Source organism: Corythoichthys intestinalis, chromosome 18 (genome assembly GCF_030265065.1).
Source record: "Corythoichthys intestinalis isolate RoL2023-P3 chromosome 18, ASM3026506v1, whole genome shotgun sequence".
Lineage (NCBI taxonomy): Eukaryota > Metazoa > Chordata > Actinopteri > Syngnathiformes > Syngnathidae > Corythoichthys > Corythoichthys intestinalis.
This window is the reverse complement of record NC_080412.1, coordinates 11752984-11772359: the sequence shown is the minus strand read 5'-3', so window position 1 is coordinate 11772359 and position 19376 is coordinate 11752984. Positions and strand designations below refer to the sequence as shown.

The following is a 19376-nucleotide window of genomic DNA, read 5'->3' as shown; positions in this document are numbered from 1 at the left end:
GTCCAATCCATTTGAACTGCAAGGGCTTGCAGCGCTGCCACACCTCACAGTTGGAAAACTATTGCCGTCAATGGGAGTTAAAAGTGTGTATTTGTTTATTATTATTTAATTTAGATTTTTTAAAGAAAGTTTCGGGATGTTACTTTTCTTTGAATTCTTCGTAATACACTAACTAACACGAAGTTGTGATTGACGGAAAGCTGTGTTGTTTTCATCAAGGATGACATTAACAAAAATATTTCGTAGACGAACAATTTTAACATAACGATGACGAGATGATAATGAGCTAAAAACGTGTCTTGTGTGACTAAAACATAAGACGAATGCCAGTTTTCTTCTGATCAGACGAGAAGTTTCCATCACATGTTTACAATGTGACATTTTTTTGTGTAGGTAAGGCTGAGTTATGCTTCTGCGGCAGACCTAGGCCACCAAGGCAGACCCGATTTACGACCCTTCGCCATAGCCTGACGTGCATCTCCACAATTTTCTGACAGGTCAATGCATCAACGCTTGGTGACGTGTCACAAATGGACTGTTTTTTGTTTGCTCAGACTGCTGTTTCCGGTTCAGCACGAAATCACCACCATTTCTAAATATTGTTTTGCTCCACGCAAAAATGGACCAAGCTGACGAGAGTTTCATCGAAGAGCAAGTGCGACAACTTCTATAATGTCTCGTCAAGACATTATAAGGATTGCCAAATGGGAAGGTCAGCGATTGCATAAAAAAATGGAAGAACCACCACATACGGAAGCGACTGGCCACTCGAAGCGGTGACACAGTCGGCCAAAAACGTTTCATAACTTTGTCATATTTTTGGTTGGTGGACTTCATCATTTATTGTGTACATATGTTTGCTGGGAGTCTGTGACTTATTTTCAGTGGGGCAAATCAGTATTTAGTCAACCACCAATTGTGCAAGTTCTCCTATTTGAAAAGATTAGAAATGCCTGTAATTGTCAACATGGGTAAACCTCAACCATGGGAGACAGAATGTGGGAAAAAAAATCACATTGTTTGATTTTTAAATAATTTATTTGCAGATCATGGTGGAAAATAAGTATTTGGTCAATACCAAAAGTTCATCTCAATACTTTGTTATGTACCCTTTGTTGGCAATAACGGAGGCCAAACGTTTTCTGTAACTCTTCACAAGCTTTTCACACACTGTTGCTGGTGGCTGGGCCACTCCAGGACCTTGAAATGCTTCTTACAAAGCCGCTCCTTTGTTGCCCTGGCTGTGTGTTTGGGATCATTGTCATGCTGAAAGACACAGCCACGTCTCATCTTGAAAGCCCTTGCTGATGGAAGATTTTCATTCAAAATCTCTCGATACATGGCCTCATTCATTCTTTCCTTTACATAGTTCGGTCGTCCTGGTCCCTTTTCAGAAAAATCGGCCCAAAGCATGATGTTTCCGCCCCCATGCTTCACAGTGGGTATGGTGCTCTTCGGATGCAATTTAGTATTCTTTCTCCTCCAAACACGAGAACCTGTGTTTCTACCAAATAGTTCTATTTTGGTTTCATCTGACCATAACACATTCTCCCAGTCCTCTTCTGGATCATCCAAATGCTCTCTAGCGGGCAGCAGACGAGCCGTTCGTGTACTGGCTTCAGCAGGGGGACACGTCTGGCAGTGCAAGATTTGAGTCCCTGGCGGCGCATTGTGTTACTGATAGTAGCCTTTGTTACTGTGGTCCCAGCTCTCTGTAGGTCATTCACTAGGTCCCCCCATGTGGTTTTGGGATTTTTGCCCACCGTTCTTGCTATCATTTTGACGCCACGGGGTGAGATCTTGCATGGAGCCCCAGATCGAGCGAGATTATCAGTGGTATTGTATGTCTTCCATTTTCTAATAATTGCTCCCATTGTTGATTTTTTTTTACACCAAGCGTTTTACTTATTGCAGATTCAGTCTTCCCAGCCTGGTGCAGGTCTACAATTTTGTCTCTGGTCTCCTTCGACAGCTCTTTGGTCTTGGCCACAGTGGAGTTTGGAGTGTGACTGACTGAGATTTTGGACAGTTGTCTTTTATACCGATAATGAGTTAAAACAGGTGCCACTGATACAGGTAACGAGTGGAGCCTCGTTAGACCTCGTTAGAAGAAGTTCGACCTCTTTGACAGCCAGAAATCTTGCTTGTTTGTAGGTGACCAAATACTTATTTTCCACTCTAATTTGGAAATAAATTCTTTAAAAATCAAACAATTTGATTTTCTGGGGTTTTATTTCCACATTCTGTCTCTAATGGTTGAGGTTTACCCATGTTGACAATTACAGGCCTCTCTAATCTTTTCTTTTTTTTTTTTTTTTTTTTTTTTTTTTTTTTAAACCTGTCCTGTTCAGCTGTTTGACACAGAGAATGGAAGTCTAAGTGCCCAGATTCTGAACAGTTTTAATGTTTCACATTGAGAGTCTGACATACTCCCATTGTGATCATTCAGAATACCTTTTTATTATGACAAAGCAGCGAACAGGAAGGGATTATGGGGGGACAGAAGAAAAGAAATACAAGAGAAGAAGGAAAAGAAACACATACACAAACAACAACTAGAAATACATTGAACATCTAAACTAGTTACTAATATGCTGGTGCTATCGTCAGCGAGATGTATTTCCGGTTTACACCATGTGGGGGCCTATTGGCCAGTGAAAGAGGAGAATGGGGGTGGGGGTGTCTATAAGCCTATAAGCTAAGTGATTGAAAGGGGTAGAGTGTACACAAATCAGTTCTGTGATCTAGAACCCAGTAATTGTGTGAATCTCTTATGAGTAAGCCCGTTGGCGACCAACCCTACGCCGCCGCATCGCCAATCCCGGCACCGGGACCCCCGACCCGAGAATGCCCTACCACATCGAGCAGCACGCAGGCCCCACCGGGCGCGCGACAGCCACGCAGACGGGCGGAGAAGCCGCGCGGGCGCCAACCCAGGGCCACGGCCCCCACCCAGCCAGCCCGGGGAGGGAGGGCGGGCGTGGGGGCGGGGGGCCATGCGCAGCCCATCCCTCCTCCCGCAGCCCAGCAAAGGAGCCATCGTCCCCCCCCCGGGACCCAGGGTGGTCCCCCGGGCCACCCGCGCACCCATCAACCGGCCTTCAGGGATGGCAGGAGGGGACGCATCACCAACCCCACGCCTACAACCCGGGCCACGAGCCACAGCCGCAGCCCCCCAACCGGCACGGCACGCCACGGGACCCCCAGCGGCCCACCAAGCCCCAGGCAAGGCAGGGTCCCCCGCCGGTGCAGGCGACACCCCGCTGATACACCGGCGCCCAGCCAGCGACCCGCAACGGAGCGCAGGGCGGCTGCCCAGCCAGAGAAGAGAGGGGAAGGCGGAGGCAGGAGAACGCCCAGGAACTGCCACGGGGCGATGCAAGATCGGAGACCCGACCCCCCAACCTACTCCCGCGGCCGGCAGCCGAGGCAGAGGGGAGGCCACACCCCAGGAGCCACGCCATATAAAAAAGTGTGGGACCCACCTACCACCCTATTACTGTGGCTGCCAGGTTCCCGACTGGCAGCCATCACCCAGCACCGTGATGGGGGTGTGAGGGGAGGGTAGTGCAATGTATGCATTAAAATAGGAGAGCTTGGCTTGGGGCAGTGGGACCGCAGCATGGAGCTTCTGCCCAGCCGCCCGTCCCACCGCCCTTTGCCAGAGCTCTCCTGTGGAGTATGATGTGTGGTGCATTTAAAAAAGGTGCAGAGATGGCGGGGCCTGTGGTGAGGAGGCAGCCGTGAGGTACCCCCACCCCCAACAGGTCCCAACCATCCCACAAGCTTGGTGTGTGGTGCATTAAAAACAGGGGGGAGCCGGGCCGGGACTGTAAAGCCCCGTCCCAACTCTCCCCGGAGAAATGTATGAGCATGTAAGTGCCAAGGTGAAAAATATATACAGTGCCGAAGTGAGAAGTGCGTGAGTTAAGAGGCAGGCTCCCGCGGGCGTGGCCCCGTCCACCAGAACCACCGGCCGCAGGGCAGAAGAGGCGTCCTGCCCTGGGCCGTCCCGTCGCCGGTCTTGGCCCCCGGGATTTTCGGCCGGGGCTTGTCTGGTTGCGTCTGGCTGTGCGGGGGTCCCGTCGGGCGCGCGCTCGTGTCGTGGGCGGGTGGGGGGGCCGCGCGGGTGCCGGTCCGGGGCCGCGGCCCTTCCCCGGCCGGCCGGGGTGGGGTGGAGTTGGGGTGGGGGCAGGGGGGTGCATGCGGCAGCCATGGTTCCCTCCCAGGTCCGCCCGGCCGGAGCCGCGTCTCCCTGTACCGGGTGCCGGGGAGGTGCCCTCTGGTGTCATGCCGCGCGCCCCTCCTGGCCCGGGGGTGGGTTGTGGGGGGCGCGCTTCCGTCCCCTTGGTCTGCTTCCGGCCCTGTCCGCCTCCCTGGGCCACGGCGGCCGCTGCAGCCGCTGCGGCCCCCCGGCCGGCGGGGTCGTTGGCGGGGCCTCTTGGGGCCCGCGGGGCCTTGGGTGAGGCTTGCTGTCCCTTGCCGGTGGGGTGGACGTCCCCTGGTCGCCGGCGCTTGGTGTGGCGCCTGCTCGGAGTGCGGGGTGGGTGCTCGGTGAGTGGGGGGGGGGGCGGTCGCGGAGGCGCCGTGGGTGGTCTGGGGCGGAGATTGATCGGGGCCCTGACGCTCTCTAATCTTTTCAAGTAGGAGAACTTGCCCAATTGGTGGTTTACTAAATACTTATTTGCCCCACTGTACATTTCACACTTGTAGTACATGAAGAAAAAAGCACAGGTTTGGTGCCAAAAGTGTTTTTTTGTGTGTTGTTCACACACTTGATACATCATCACTAATTGGGAGTGCCTTGGTGCTTTCATGATAACAGATGGGGAGAAGGAGAGGAGTAGATGATGGCTTTCCCCACTTTATTGTGGCAAAAATAAAATCAATAACAAAATAATTGCGGGCTGCCGTGACATGCGACCGCTAATTTTCGCTTTCTCCCGTTCTGTCTGATCACCTCTTAAAGGACCCCCGCTTAGTTCCGGACATTACCGTATTATCAACATTTGTTGTTCAAAGTTGATGAGTTTAAGATCCACATTCAAGTGTTCCATCTCCGTTGGCATGATTGTGTAACCAGAAGAAAACTAAAGGAAGTCGACAAGAGTCCCCCCAAATCGTACAAACATAACACCACACCCCTGTAGTGGCTTGGCGGTGAATTACAGGACTATCGAATACTCATTGATGCCATAGTTTTCACCGTCACCGCAACGCAGAAGTATAACTCAGGCTTTAGCTGCATCGTCGCAGTGTCTGGTTGTGTCACATGTGACTTGCTGCGCCCCCCCACCGCCCAACTCACCAATGTCCTCTCCTGTCCAGACTCTTTTGTTTGGGAAACACATGGTTAGATTTGTTTTCTTATCTTGGCAAAAGAGAATATGCAATGTTTCTTTAGCCCAGTGCTTCTCAATTATTTTTCTGGTACGCCCCTCCCAGGAAGACGTAAACGTTTCGCCCCCCCCCCCCCCCCCCCCACCTCAACTTTCTGCCGCCACTGTATTATTTGTATATAAAACTATTATTATTATAAGTATACCTCTGCATAACATTGGGTCCTTTTTTATATTAAATAATGCAATATAGATCAAAACTTTAATAACATTGTTTTGTTTGTAACACAAAAGACCTAAAGCGCATATATTTGCCTGAATTTAATTTTTTTTTTTTAAATCCAAACTGCAAAAATCTACTACAGGTAATTTTTTTTACCATTTGATACTGAAAAATAAAATTTAATAAAATCAGTAAATAATAATGAATTCAAATTGATTAGCAACATTAACTCATGAGGACAATATGCCAAACAATTTGACCGATAAAAAAATAAAATAAAAAATCAATCGAACAAAAACGACTGTCTTTGGATAGAAGGAGTTTTTATTTTTGCCGCAGACACTATCAGCTCCATTGCTATGGTGTGGGGTTATTTTGCACTGAACAACTTGGTATGCAACCTCAAATGATGCTAACAGTGCTCGCTGGTTTACTGATGTACAAAGCGGGACATTTGTTGGCAATATTCGGCAGGTTTTCATTTTTAAAAAATCAATCAGATTATCAATGTGATTTGGATTGAAGGAGATAGTACCTTTTCACGTAGGGACCGTCTAACTGTTTGGATTTTTCTAACACATTTAATATAATCAATCCGGGAATAGCATCGTTTCTCGTATTTACTGTTTGACTGTTTGTATTATTTACACACACAATATAACATAAATAGCACTTATACCATAAAGATACATGAAGCCTTCTTATCACGGAAGCCCAACGTGTGTGTCATGCAAGTGACTGAGCAAGATTGACGCTGACAAGCCCACGTCTGCACCACCAACTCTTGCAATCAGTCCTCCCGGACAGTCTAGAACAAATGGCGGGACGCCCTGTACCGACATAAGGAATACCAGAGACTCGTTGCCCTGACAACAGTAACTCCCGAATCCTCCTGTCCAATCCACAAACAGACAATAATCCTAATCACACCATTCTTCCTGTCCACACCCAGCCCCGCGAGAGCCTCCAAAAAACTGAATGTTTAACTAATCGTTGCCATTTTTCTCGGGAAACTTTTGTTGACGTGTGGTATGGTGTCCTTGCCTCCTCGCCCGAGTCTGTTTCGCCTTGGTGTTTGATCGCTGTCGACCCGAATAAATTGTCAACTTGTTCTTGGTGAGCCTTTTCCAGCATTCGAAATGGAGTCAGTACAAGGGGTTAAGACTAAGGTGAATGTGCGAAGATTGGCCTTTTGGCCGGGATGTCGGGGCCTCGCTGGAGCTGCGCCAGACCCGGGGCCGGGTTCAGCTGGCATGGTACCGGCAGTCTGGCTAAAAGGGCATATTCCTTCAGGGTCAAATGTCTTTAAGTGACGTCTTACTTGATTTGGCTTCCTGCTGTCCACTGCCGACATTTTTAGACACAGTGAACAGACTGGTCTTTCCTCGTCACCCACTGTATTAAAAATGAAAGCCAAAAGCCAAACATTACATACACTTCGTCATATTTCCTCGTCTTAGCTTTTCATATCGCAAGTGCTCACTGCTCTTTGCTGTGTGCTCTTGTTTGGTTCAAAAATACTGCGCACACTCTGGAAATGAGAGCGCCACTGCCAACCACTGAGTGGATATGCAATTACACTTTATTACTTTTAAAAAGTATGTGTGATGAACGGCAAGCTGTTTATGTGGATCTCAATCACAGACTCAGAGGACAGAAATAGCAAATAAGTTTGTATTTAATAAAAAGTCAAATAAAGGAAGCATGCCAAACAACACGTAGGAAAGTAGGATACAACCGGAGAAGCATGAAGATGAGGGCACCCACAGCTAGAGATGGGATGCTCGAGCCTTCCTGCTCGAATCTGATTCGAGCAAATGAAGTAGAGGTGTGTCAAAACAGTGTTCCGAAAACGGCGTCGAGCAAGCCAAAAATCACATGACCACTGCTGACGAGGCCTCGAACGTCACAGATGTGTCAGCGAGTCACACTGTTTCCACAGGAAAATGAAAACTCGATGGGAGACCGCACGCTCAATCGGTGGGAACGCAATAAAAAGTGGTAGAATAACGCAGTTATTTGGCGTTTTTTTGAGAGTAGGGATTTTCGCGAGTGCTACAAACATTTGCTCATTTTCAAGTCAGGAGTGGGAATATCATTATCACTTAAATTTCATTAAATTCATTCACATTGTTATACACTAGATAGTGGCGTATGTTTATTTAGAATAGATACCCCCCCCCCTCCCCCCGAAAAAATACTTAATTCAAAAATAAAATATTTCAGAAACCTTTCCTTACTTTTATCCGGCTCAATTATTTCCATCTTATGATTTTGGAAATCCTTATAGTATGCAATAAATAATATCCCTGTTCCCAAGCACTGTGCTTACTGTACTGTAATATTCACAAAAAAATAACAATACAGAGTTACTCCCCGACATCTAGGACGAGCCACTAACAAGACTAGCACTGTCGTGTATTATAAATACTGCTTTGAACACGTCTTCACAGACAAAGCAATGACACGGGCTTAACAAGGTCAACTTTAAATGTGTAAATCACACTTAATGATTACACGATCTCACAGTTGAAATAGACGACATCCACTTAATTCTATTGAAGATATGTAATGCTGAGGCAATTTGACAACTTTAGTTTTAAAAAGAAACATGCACTGTTTATCCAGTAGATGAAGCTCTTGCAGTCTGTCAAACGCCTCGAAACAGTGATTCAATTTAGGGCAATTGTCTCAAAAGTGGTTCATTGTTTCGGAAAGCCTCGGTTTTTCCATCTCTACCCAGAGCGGTAAGCAAGTCAATCGTCCGACAAAGCTGAGACGCACGGGCGTCCTTAAATACAGACTTTGTACTCCTTAATGCATCATAAAGAATTGAAAATACATACATCATAAAGAACTGAGAATGCAAACATGTCATAAAGAACAACTGAAAACAAACACATGACAGTATGTTCCCCGAGGTCACATGCGCCGTCCCCGGCATTGCTCTGCGCCCCACTATTTGAGAAGTACTGCTTTAGCCTTTAAAGGTTGAGGCAGAGTGATCATCACACAATAAATGTAACACATAGCGTTAGCATAACATTCACATTAGCATTAGGCTAGTGCTAACGGCAAGCATCTCTTAAACTCTCAAACAACTTTTTTTTTTTTTTTTTTGCACACACTACGTAGCGTCCAGGTAGGTATAATTAATTGAAAATAATGTACTGTTTTGCTTCTGTGTGTGTATTATGACCAGGAAGTTGGCGTTGTCCCTGTAGACACTATTTGTTTAATTATTAATTTATTGCTGGACTATAGACGAAAACATTTTCATAGACTTTATAACTATTGACGGGGCATGGGGCCGATTAATAGGGGGCCTGCATTGTTGGCGTGGCTGTCAAAGCTGACCAAGTGGAATCATAGACAAAGAGCTTTTTCTGTCGAAAATTCTGGTGAATAAATGCCTAAATCCCCGAATTCTCTATAGATAAGAACGTAAAAACAGTTTCGATTCTTTGTTAAAAGAGCAAAGAAACGAGTAGTTAGCATTTATTTTATGTAAATACGTTGAAGAATGATGCTAGTCTGTTAGTCAATGTGGTGGCCGCCATTTGTAAACAGAGCTTTTCCGGTGAAAATACTTGTGAATAAATGCGTAAATCCCCAAATTCTCAATAGTTAAGAAGGGCATTTACGCATTTATTTTACATAAATATGTTGAAGTACGAGGCTTATCTGTTAGTCAATGCGTCAGCCATCATTTGCAAACAGAGCATTTTCCATTGAAAATTCTTGTGAATAAATGCTTAAATCCTCAAATTCTTTATAGATATGAATGTAAACAGTCTCGATTCTTTCTTAAAAGAGAAAAAAAACGGGCAGTTACGCATCTATTTACATACATTACATAGTATGTCGAAGAATGACGCCGATGTCGTAGTGGTTCCCATTCTCACATTGATTTTTTTTTATTATGAAAAATATAATAATTACCTTGAATCCTCGGACAAATCACTCCTGAGACATCTGGCGTGTTAAAATCCTGCATGTTTTTATTCGGCGACCGACTGAATAACTGAAGCGGACTTCAGGGCGCCCCTTTCCTATAAAGGCGTTGCGCGGTGAAGGTCGATTCTGACCCGTCAATCATAATAAAGTCTATGACATTTTGAGTAAGTGTCGACTAAAACTAGAAGAAAACAAACACATTTCCAAATAACTAAAATATAACTAAGACTAATAAATATTATTGTGCAAAAGACTAAGACCAAGACGAAAATTAAAAGTGCTGCCAAAAACAACACTGGCTGAAAGTAAAGTGAGCCGCCCTTGACTCCAGTTACAGCAAGTTTGCCGGCCGTCGCTCGGCAAGGCCGACTCGCGCCACGGTGACGGCGACCACATATGGCGGGGATCAAACAATTAACCTGCTGGTGATCGGCCCCTGCCGACAGAGCGCCGTAATTAGAGCTAAGTGGCCCCGAGACTGGCGCCCATTAATTGGGGGCGGGACTTCCTGCAGGCCAGAGTCAGAGCGACCTCGCCACTTGATGACTCTTTGCTTGTTTGGTGACTTGTTTACTCATGAATGATTGCTAAACTAAAAGAAACAAAAACAAAATTGACTAGATTTCATTACAAAATTTGTCATTACGTGGAAAAACTACTACGTACATCAACCGCATCCAATACACTTTCCAATTGTAATGTTTTAGAACAAAAAATTGTGACTTTATTTGCCTATAAAGACGTAAGAATAACAAACACTTGATGCCTACATTTAAATTTACATTTAAATAATTTGCAGCCATAGACAGCAATAGACGTCCAATGCTGTTCGATTGGAAGGGATTGCAGCAATTGTTCAATCGACCAGGGGAGTAAATTGCTGCAAATGAGTTACATCAAAAGCACTGGGGGAATACATGCATTAGTAAATTAAAAATACGAATAAGTAGGAAATTACGAAAAAATACAACTAAATAATCGAAAACCTTGAATTTAAAAAAAAATAAAAAATTAAACACAGACAAAAAGAAACTGAAGAAAATTGTAGATTTAAGTCAAAATAAAATGTTAAAAAAAAACTTTTTTTAAATTCATAGGACTATGAAAAACTTCTTGATACCTTTGTACAAAAGAAAAAGAAAATTGCATTATATTTTGTCTAAATTCCATTATCTTGTAACAAAATCCAGTTCTGTCCGCACTAATGGTTCTCCCTTTTACCAGCAGGTGCTTGAATTGCACTTTTGAGGGCAGTCCAACATGTACACACCTAAGTTCCAGGTGAGTGAGCGACGCTAACGGCACTAGTGGGACACACGCCGTCACCTTTTTTGTCCGCCAGAAAATCTGCGACTTTCTGGCCGAAGGCGTCAGCCTGAATCTGAAAATGGGCCGGCGTGACAATGTCACTAGTCAGGGGAGCGAGACCGATGGAATCAACGGAGCGTCCCAAGGTCATCCAGACTCACGCCAAACGGACCGAACCGGGCCATTTCGGACTTTGGCGGCGGCTATCTTGGCTTGTGCTAAACCAAGTTGATGTTTAAAACAAAAGTTAGGCTGTCAAGTTAACTCATTGGCTGCCAATGACAACAATAGAGTCCACTTCATTTAAAGTGGAAGAACTGGCTGCGAATGCTCATCTTTGAGTGCCATTTGATGGCAATGGCAGGCAATGAGTGGTGTCAAGACGGGGGATAGTGGGTTATCAAAGGTAACCTCAGACTTAAAGACTTGTAGGCTCTAATAAGCCACAATTGTTCTCTTGCTAAAATACAGTGGGGCAAATAAGTATTAAGTCAACCACTAATTGTGCAAGTTCTCCCACTTGAAAATATTAGAGAGGCCTATAATTGTCAACATGGGTAAACCTCAACTATGACGGACAGAATGTGTGGGGGAAAACAGAAAATCACATTGTTTGATTTTTAAAGAATTTATTTGCAAATCATGGTGGAAAATAAGTCTTTGGTCAATACCAAAAGTTCATCTCAATACTTTGTTATGTACCCTTTGTTGGCAATAACGGAGGCCAAACATTTTCTGTAACACTTCACAAGCTTTTCACACACTGTTGCTGGTATTTTGGCCCATTCCTCCATGCAGATCTCCTCTAGAGCAGTGATGTTTTGGGGCTGCCGTTGGGCAACACGGACTTTCAACTCCCTCCACAGATTTTCTGTGGGGTTGAGATCTGGAGACTGGCTAGGCCACTCCTGTACCTTGAAATGCTTCTTACGAAGCCACTCCTTTGTCGCCCTGGCTGTGTGTTTGGGATCATTGTCATGCTGAAAGACCCAGCCTTTAAACAGATCAGTCGTCCTGGTCCCTTTACAGAAAAACAGCCCCAAAGCATGACGTTTTACCTATTCCAGATTTAGTCTTCCCAGCCTGGTTCAGGTCTACAATTTTGTCTCTGGTGTCCTTCGGCAGCTCTTTGGTCTTGGCCATAGTGGAATTTGGAGTGTGACTGACTGAGTTGTGGACAGGTGTCTTTTATACCGTTAATGAGTTAAAACAGGTGCCATTAATACAGGTAACAAGTGGAGTGCTTGTTTGTAGGTAACCAAATACTTATTTTCCACTCTAATATGGAAATAAATTTTTTAAAAATCAAACAATGTGATTTTCTGGTTTTTTTCCACATTCTGTCTCTCATGGTTGTTTACCCATGTTGACAATTACAGGCCGCTAATCTTTTCAAGTAGGACAACTTGCACAATTTGTGGTTGACTAAATACTTATTTGCCCCACTGTATGTCATTAGAGACACATAAAATATTGCCATTGATTTAAAAAAAATCTATGATATTTAGTACATAGATATATGATATTTAGTACAGGTTTTGTCCTACAGAAGGCGCCATGTTTTATGCGCGAAATGGACGCTCGGGGTGATGACGTAGTTTGTCACCGAGTACTTACTATTTGTGTTTATTGAGTCATTTATTACCTTTTCATTGTCTCAAAATACTTTTTGCGGGTTTTTCCCTCTCATACTTTTAAGCATTGTAGTAGCTTTAAAGCATATTGTTGATCTGTTGACCTCATTAGTCATGTAGCGTATTTAAACCACCCTTATTAGATATTAGACTGCATTTAAGTATTTTCATAAGGCATCTTTAGTATGTTCTGTCTATATTTTTCTAATCAAAACAAGCTAAAAGCGCACGGTAGTACTTTGGGTCATAAGCGGAGTTTAAGGGGGGTTCAAGGGGGGCAGCCCCCCCGGTGGCCGAAAAGTGTCTTTGCATGTAATTGACTTTTATATGATTTTAAAATTAATAATAAAATATTGTACATAAAAGTTGTAAAGCAATAAAACAAACAACAAAAATGAATGAAATGAACAAAGACAGATTTTTATAATGGGTCAAAATTATTTCTCAAACAGTTCAAGACTAGCACCATAGACAGTCATTTGCTTTGCTTAGCCAAAATCACTCGAGGACCGAATAGGCAAGATGGATATCTGTAATTTTTTAAAACCTAAGCTTTCAAAAGTGACAACAACCACTAAGCAAGAACCAAAGATTGAAACTGTGGACCAGGAAACACTAGAGACCACCGTCAAAATGGTGAGCGGAGTTTCAATTTTCCCCACTAAAGACGCTAATTGTACAACAGAGCCACCACCGGTGTCTTGCCAATGTAGTTACCCCCTTCAAAAAATTGTGTTCCCTGGCAGCTGGAACGCACACACACAAATTAGGTATGATTTATGTCAACTTGAACAATTAATTGAAGCCAGAAAACAACTGCAGTTACGTTTATTAAACTGGAGAAACTCCATACGGACTTGAATTACAGTAATAACAGTTATATGTCATCTTGCTAGTAAAACAGTGAAACATATCCTTTTTTACGTTCAGTACGTATGTAATATTATACGACATTTTTTTTTTTTGTTTTAATGGATGGGCCATGTTTTAAAACCTCGTAGATAACTACATCACTAAAACACGGAAATCAAGCAAATCAATGCAGCGCGGTGGCTCCGCCCAGGGGATACAATTTTTGACGGGGGTAACTAAATTGGGATGACACCGGAGGCCGTACCATTGTCAATGGAGTATAGCTGTACTAAGCAGCCTGATTTAGAATTACCCTCAAGAATGATGGGAAACAAACAAACAAACAAAAAAACGTTCATTTTCAACTTAGTATTATAAATATTCTTGTAAGTTAATTTTATTGTTGACACTGCGTTTCGGGGTCATCAACATGTTGTGCCCCCCTTCCCAAAAGTTAAACTCCGCCTATGCTTTGGGTATCAAATTCGCCCGTTGTAGGACGTTTCACCGGTGGAGCGCATTTTGGCAGAACGCCGGTTTTGTCATAGTCTCGTCTTGTCTCATCCCGTCTTTCCAGTTCATTTTGCTTTTGCTGCTCGTTTTGTAATATGTCGACAGTGCTGTCATGCTCATTAATGTTCCTCTCGGGTTTAAATTGAAAGGGCTGAACAGATGACATGTTTATGTTGCTAGTCATACTCTGGAAGCCTGGCAGCGTAACCAAGGGACGTCACCGGCCTGCGACGTCAAAAACAATGGCGACCTACTAGTTGAACTAATTTTACAAATTGTATAAAAAGGAAAACATCAATACGGGTTTAACTCATCATAACGTTTATCTTTTAAGCACTACAAGTGTTTCTATCCGTGAATCCCTTTGAACAAAGCGTATTGTATGGATAATATATAGATATATAGTCAGTCCAAACAAGCCTTAAATAGTGACAGCGATCTATTTTTATGGATCCATCAGACCCCTTGCTTCCCTAGAGAGAGCGCCCCCCTGTGGCTGCATCTGCCGGAGGAAACTTTCCAGGTCAGTGCGCCCAAGGTGAAGCCGTAGCAGCGAGGAAAACATCTGGAAATGTCAGCGCTTCCCTCAGGATCCAGGGAGTGGAGTGGGAGGGGGGCTAACATCAGGTCGGGACCACCTGGAGGAGTCGGAGGAGGGCGGACTCATTGTGAGCCTTATTGATTGCGGCGAGCGATCTGCGGCGACCGGCGGGCAAACAAGATGGATGGACTTGTCAGTGCCTGTCATCACGCCAGCTCGTGTTGACGCCGTGAAATCCGGGTGAGGCGAACAGAATGTCGGCGCAGTTCAAGATTTCAAGACTGTGTTAACATTTCAAATGAGAAAGTTAGGGTTTCCATTTAAACTAAGGTTAAACTTGTTTTTTCTTAAATTTTTAGGGTCAGGGCATATTTTGTCTGATTTTGCATGCCTTTGATGTTGCCTTTATAGTTAAAAGTAAAAAATGTTCACAATGACCTGGTTGGGTCCCTTTTTTCAGGACATCATAACCTTCATGTCTAAACTGTTGTTTTCTTCACTGACCAATTATAATCAACATTTGGGACCCAAAAAGTTTTTAAAAAAAAAGAATCCCAAAATATTTGTCAAAATTTGTAATATTTATGTCCCATTGACAACCAAACATGCTCACGTTGTGAAGCTTGATAATATTTATTCAATTTGTTAGGTTACACATTCAACAAAAAAATGAGACTGAATAGTCTTGTGTTTGATAATTAAACAGAAACATCAGGTACGGTCATAGGCTTTTTTTGTCCTTTCTACATCGCAAGATGGCGCCTCGCTTAATAAAGGTTTTCGGATGATGTCCTTCCTTTGTGACCTCACAATGGCTTCGTTGTGCTTTCAGTTCTTAAAAAGGACAAGAAATGATGTAAATATGGACATTAACACATGGTCCATGCAATGTTTTAATGTTTATTTATGAGGGCAATAAAACTCTAAAAATAAATTGACAATATCTCCCGTTTTACTTCGTCGTGGACCTCAACTTCCGTACTTTCAAACGAGACCAAGCAGCGGCACGTGGGTGACGTAATTATGGCGTGACGAGGCTTCAATGATATGCGCGCACGTGTCGCCGCCAACAAGTCCAGTGTTAAAGGGCTAAAGAAAGCAGTTTTTTTGCATTGAAATGTGCTGCAAAGTATATGGCGGAAAACACTTAGGTGACTTGAAGTTCCGCTCTGAGACCCCCGTTTGTCCAAATTTCAAAATTGTCCGATTTGCACGTCTGATAAATCATTGGAAAGCTTAAAATGTTAATTTTCTGGGAGAAGAAATATTTTGAACAGGAGTGTATTTTTAAAAAATATATACTTTTTAAACAGCGAAACTGGAGGTGAGAGCACGCGAGAGCAGAATTAAAGATGCCATAATTTTAACGAGATATCGCGTACTTACTTTGTTTCGATCCAAAAACTCAATATAGCATGTATAATCGAGTGTTAAGACACAGATGTGAATGGCAACAGCTGGATTTTTTCGGGATTTTATGGGTGAAACATGGTAATATAACAAGAGTCGCGATGCAGAAATCGCAGACGTCAAGGAGTAATCGAGATTTTCATTTTCATATATTTACCCTTTTAAACTTTTTTTTTTTTTTTCAAATTTTCTTTGTTTGGATTGTTTATTTATCTAAAATATTGGGGAAAATGCAACTGTAACAAAAAAAATACAATTAAGTGATAGTTATGAGGTAGATATCTGTGACTTTTTTTACAGACGCCAATTTTTTCCATTGTGACGTAATTTGTTTAAAACCTTAGTAAATAATTTTTTTAAGTCGTTTTTTTTTTTTACGAAATATATTGACATCAATTATTGATTCTAAGCTAAAAATGATAGACATTGTGAAAAATAAATAAATCACTTACCTTCTTATAATGGCTGGGTTGAAACAAAAGCGGTTGCGCGACATCCGTAAACGGTGGTTTTCAGGGCAAAACGGGCAAATTAAAAATAGTTCGGGTACTTGCACCATTAATCTGCTATGGCAGCATATAGACATATTGTTCTATCAGACACAACAGTTGTTTTGGTTTAAAATACAGCAGTTTATTTTATAGATGGGTGCGAGAGCAGAAACTGCTTTTTCAGCCTGTCTATGTTTTCCGCCATATACAGTATATAAATTAGAGCTGTAATTATTTAAAAAAAAAAAAAAAAAAAAAAACTCATTGTTCGATATGTGTTACGATTCTTGACCCAAGGTTCGACACACAAAACAATTTTTAAAAAATGATTAAAAATTATCACCTAAAAACAATGCGTTTGGGAGTTAGGGGCAATTGCTTTGAGCCAAAAATTAAATCTAATAATCTCTATAGACAAGTTTCCTGAGCGAAATATTGGTGGCACCATTTTGGAAAATGTTTGCTCCGAAGTTCCAGTTTAGAAAGAACAACATGAATTGCGGTTGAAGTAAGCAGTGCGTTTCCAAAAACATCAAAATCAAGCCAGAGAAACCCACTGAACCTCCAAAAATGGATCCAGCACGACGTAGATGAGATGTAGATGAGATTATATATGATGTAATGATGTAATGTTTACTTCGTTGATCATTTGTGGACAAATTTGTTACAACCTGTCCGCCTGTGTTGATGTGAGGAAGAGATCGATACGCCGGCCACCTGAGTGACCAAAATGAGGTGAAATTACAGATTATATTACATTTGCCAAATGCAGAAGGGCTGACACGGATTTTGTTGTAATATGGATATAGTGCAAGGTATGTAACATATAAATAAAAATAGTATGTCATTCTTTTTTATTGCAGATACTGATAGCAATAAAACATTTGGACAACATGATTCCATTTCTTGTTTTATTTAAAACGATTGATGCATGTGCAAAACAGGGAAATAAATCACAATTTATAAAGTTATTGGAAAAAATGGCATATGAGAACGTGATATCAGACAGCAGAGCTCCGGATGAGTAATGTTACTCCAGCTCCACTGTTGTTTTGGATGGAGAAATTGTAAGACGGATGTTGCTAGCAGACATGCGGAAGTAAAGCGGAAATACCTCGGAAACTTGTCTATTGTTTTTCGGCGCGACACCCAGCCAAAACAGTTTGATTGCTTGACACCGCTCCAAAAATTTGAAAATTCACGTAATGCAGGCTACCTTTCGTCTTTTCCCAATGTTAACGGTTGCAACAATAACACAGGTTTTTCAACAAAAACAGCCACATTCATTTTCAATGGTAGAAACAGTTCAAGTTTCAAATTTCAGAATGTATGTAGTTTTACAATCTTTATCTGAGTGACATCAGTCATATGTAAAAGAAATTCAGGAACTTAAGGTAAGACCGGTTATTATTTCTCTCAAAATAAAAAAATAAAATAAAAAAATAAAAAGTTTACCATTCTTTTTGAATGGCCAACATTTGACAAACGTTTTTTGTTGTTTTTCGGCTTAGGGCGGTTTAATTTTTTCGCAGTTTTCGGGGTTTGTCAGTTTTGTGGATTGCTTTGTAGTCTGTAGTTTTTCCGTTTTTCTTGTCTTTTTTGAAAGTTTCTCGCATTCTTTAAGGTTTTTCTGGTAATTAGATTTTTCACTTTTTTATTGATTTTACAATTGCCACAATTTCCGTTTTTTTTTTTTCAAACGCTTTTTCAGTTTTTCATGATATAGCGATTTTTTTGCTGTATTTTGCAGATTTAAAAAAAAAATTAACAGCTTTTTGCAAAAATGTTTTGCATGGTTCATGATTTTTTTGTGGTGTAACTGTCAAAGTCAAAGACGGCTATGTCCGTCACAGCTAAAAGACAGATACATCAGTCAATTCCATCAATTTCAATGACAGATATATCTGTTAATTGCAATGGGAATTTGGGAAAAAAAATATTAACTAGAAACTCAGAGCATCCCCACACAATTTTTCAAGAAATCTTGCATCTTCTAGTATAATATAATATATCTATGGCATAACTTGTAGACAGCTCCTTTTGTGTATTTAACCAGCAGATGGGAATATTTGCTTTTAAGATAGTATCATGACTGAGTATTTCGATTTAGATACAGATATCGTTACAGGCTTAACATACATATTGTCCATTTCACTCATAACACGTTTACAAAAGCAACAAACAAGCTTGGTTTTGTTTTCACTCTTCTCACGAATCAATAGTCACCTTTCTTCAACCTCATCCTCCAAAGTGGAACACATGCTTAGCCAGCACAATTTACACCACAGATACAAAAAAAGTCTGCATTGCTTCTTATTTTTTAATGTTGTTTGACAAATTATTCATGTCGCCTTTTCAAGTCCCCAGAGAGAGCAGGAGCAGGAAAATACAAAGTTCCATTTCCCCACCCCCCCTCAGGGAAAAAAGTCTGCATTAGCGAAGTGCTAAGACGCCATTAATTACGTGTTGAACAAATAGCATGCGAGGCGTCTACGTTTTAAACACGTTGGGAGTGTTTAGAAAGCGCTGAGGCACCACTTTTACATTGTTCGGGCAGTCCTTAACCTTGGGCATCCCCGAAGGTTAACTCAATGGCTGCCATTGACAATGATAGACGTCCAATTACATGGCTGTTTTCATATTTCTGCTGTGAATTTAAATAAGTTCATCACTAGAAGGTATTCAATCCATTTGAACTGGGAGAGTAGCAGCAAATGAACATTCATCAGTGTCAGCCAATGTTGGGCAATGGATTAATTTTGGAGCATTTCACGTCATTTCCTGTTGATTTTTGGTCACTTCTTTTTCCTTTTGGGCATTTACGGGTCACTTTCTGTTAATTTTGGGGCATTTCAGGTCAATTCCTGTTGATTTTGGGTTACTGAAACGAGTCATTTTAAAGGTAGTTAAGTGCAGAATACGAAGTAGATGAGAAACCCAATGGTATTTTTGTTGCTTGCCAATTAGAGTCCATTAAAAGTGTTGGTTTGATCCAAAATGGCTGTCATCTTGTCCTGCAAAGTGCGCATGTGAACAAATTGAAAGCCAAATTATTATCGTTTATTACATCATATTATCATTGCTAATCAGATTTTTCATAATTGGTGG

General features: G+C 42.2%; 1 long non-coding RNA gene across 2 annotated transcripts; it reads left to right on the top strand.

Moving 5' to 3' along the window:
• Positions 1–8557: 8557 nt before the first annotated feature.
• On the top strand, positions 8558–17898 carry LOC130906661 (uncharacterized). Of its 2 annotated transcripts, none has more exons than XR_009061355.1 (4): positions 8558–8704; positions 10747–10800; positions 10862–10973; positions 14287–17898. It is a non-coding gene; the product is annotated as an uncharacterized LOC130906661 (long non-coding RNA). The 2 variants fall into 2 exon arrangements; XR_009061354.1 differs by having other exon boundaries at positions 10744–10800.
• The last annotated feature ends 1478 nt before the right edge of the window (positions 17899–19376 follow it).